We start from the raw sequence: 2776 nt of genomic DNA, 5'->3' as shown, positions 1-2776 counted from the left end.
GTGCAGACCAAAAATCAAGTAACAATTGGACAGGAAAAGAATGGCATTGAAACAAATTTCCAGCAACAAGTGCTTTGGGGGATAGCAGAAGGTTTTTAAACATGTCAGTGTTAAACTGAACTACAAAATGAAATTTGCTATCTACTTAACACCAAAGGCAGAAACTGGAAAATGCCCTGCACTGGCTGTCTGGTTTAACTTGCACAGGGTAGAATCTTATATCGAAATCTAGTTATCATCAGGCTGCCTCAGAACATGGCCTTGTTGTCATTGCTCCAGATACCAGCCCTCATGGCTGTAATATTAAAGTAGATGAAAACTGAAACTTTGGCACTGGTGCTGGTTTTTATGTGGATGGCACTGAAGATCCTTGGAAAACTAACTACAGAATGTACTCTTATATAACAGAGGAGCTTCCCCAGTTCAGAAATGCCAATTTTCCAGTGGACCCCCCTCCAAAAGATGTGTATTTTTGGCCACTGCATAGGTGACCATGCTGGTCAGATTTGCGCTTTAAAGAATCCTGGCAAATACAAATTTTTTTCAGCATTTGCTCCAATTTGTAAACCAGTTTTCTGTCCTTGGGGCAAAAAGGCCTTTAGTGGATATTTGGGAACAGATCAAAGTAAATGGAAGGCTTATGATATTCCTCATCTTGTGAAGTCCTACCCAGGTTCTCAAATGGACAAACTAATTGAAAAAATTTTTAGATTACGAGAGGATTATGATCATAGGTGCAACTTCATTGCAATCTTTATTACTGATCTCATCAGACAGCAAAATACCCAAATGCATGAAATATTTCAAATAAGAGATGTCTTCAGAATTATAAAAATTGTAATAAATAGAATTGCAGGGGGAAATTTTCAAAACCCTGTATTTTATAAAGCTAAAAATACTTCATTCTATAGTTGAATTACCTCCTGAATAAATATATGAAACCTGAAAAAAAAATCTAGTATAATGTAAAGAGAAATTTCTAAGCATCTAAAATTTTCTTTCATAATACTTCTCAGGAAACCATGGTGTGAATTAAAATCACATGAGAGGCTTTTTTGGAAATAAAGTATATAAAGATTCTTGAATCTCACCCAAAATTTATTAAATGAGAATCTCTGTGGGGTTGGGTTTGGAACAACAGTTTTAAAGCTTCCTCAGACAATTCTGATGGACCAGCCTCGTTTCTGTGACTGGTACTTTTTTAAAATCCTAATAGTGGTGCTTACGTAACTAGACACTTCTAGATGTGACATGGTAATTAAACACAACACTCTTATTTCTCGATCATAATTTTCAAGCTATTGATTAGTTTTGAATATTACTAATCGTCAAAATGCTAGATCTCAGCATAGAAACGAACATTCTTTCAAGACCATCTCCCACTTTAGGTGACAGAGTCATGGTTCCAAAATACCAGCGATCTCCTTCTCACCCACAAGTTCTTGTTTGGCCACAGATGTACTGGAAACTGATCAGAATATCTTTTCATCTGTGAAAGTATCACCACCACCAGGCCAGGCTTCTCTCTGTCTCTAAAACTTCTTAATGATTTCTAGACTAATTCCATCTAAACTAACTTCCCTGATTCTATCTTATTTAACCTTCCAACTCCCCTGACAAGCTTGCACGTAGGCTCTATGGCTGTTTGGCAAGTATTATATGCTCTATGTACTTATCCATGTCCACAGTTGAACTGTGAGCAAGGAGAAATTTGATTTTGGCCTCCTTAACCTTAGACTCTCTTCATATGTCCTTTTCATCTTCAGTTACCACCCCCCAGGAACATTCGTGTTTTAAATGACATCCAGTGTATAACAGGAAGTCAAAGAAAAATATCGTAGATCTCACTTATATGTGGAATCTAAAAAGAAAAAAGAAAAAGCCAGCTTATACAAACAGAAAACAGACTGGTGGCTGCCAGAAGCAGGGAATGAGGGGACGGGAAGATGGGGTTGGGTATGTGGGTAAAATGGGTCAAGGGGATCAAAATGTACAAACTTTCAGCTATAAAATAAATAAGTCATGAGAATACACTGTACAGCATGGTGACTATAATTAATAATACCATATTGCATATTTGAAAGTTGCTAAGAGAGTAGATCATAAAAGTCCTCATCACAAAAAATATATATTATAACTGTATGATGAATGCTAACTAGACTTATTGCAGAGATTACTTTGTAATATATACAAATATCAAATCATTATGTTATACTCCTAAAACTAATATAATATTATATGTCGATTATATCTCAATAAAAATATAAAATATAAATTCGAGTCAGAAATTTTTTTTTAAAAATAGGTATTTTCACATAGTTTAATTTTTATAACTATCTCTGAGATGTTTGTAATTATTTCCCAAATACAGACAAGAAAATTGAGAAACAAAAAAAAAATTGAAAGTGTCACAAAAGTAATGTCACAAGAGCCTGGACATTATCCTTTATCTTATAAATCTGAGTCCAGTGTTCTTTGTAAAACATCACTGCTTCTTATCAGTAAATTCCATACACACAAACCTTAATTACAAGGCTATTCAATAGATGAACTCAGAAACCCAGATAGTTCCATATAACCACCCCGGTTTCAAAGAAATCACTTGTGGGAGACTAGCTTTACACAGAAAATTCGACTCTAATTTTCTGATGCTTGATTATATCTATACAATCTGGTTCGAGGCCAAGGTTGCTGCTGAACATTCTGCCACACACAGGGAAAACTTCCCCGCACACGTACAAAAAGCGGTATCCAGATAAAAAACGTCAATAGTGCC

General features: G+C 35.3%; 1 pseudogene; it reads left to right on the top strand.

Moving 5' to 3' along the window:
- Positions 1–30: 30 nt before the first annotated feature.
- Positions 31–2776, top strand: part of LOC105294124 — a 4560-nt pseudogene continuing 1814 nt past the window's right edge.

Source organism: Pteropus vampyrus, unplaced genomic scaffold (assembly GCF_000151845.1).
Source record: "Pteropus vampyrus isolate Shadow unplaced genomic scaffold, Pvam_2.0 Scaffold82, whole genome shotgun sequence".
In the NCBI taxonomy this organism is placed as follows: domain Eukaryota; kingdom Metazoa; phylum Chordata; class Mammalia; order Chiroptera; family Pteropodidae; genus Pteropus; species Pteropus vampyrus.
Note: the sequence above shows the minus strand (reverse complement) of the source record. Positions and strands in the feature narration are given on the sequence as shown.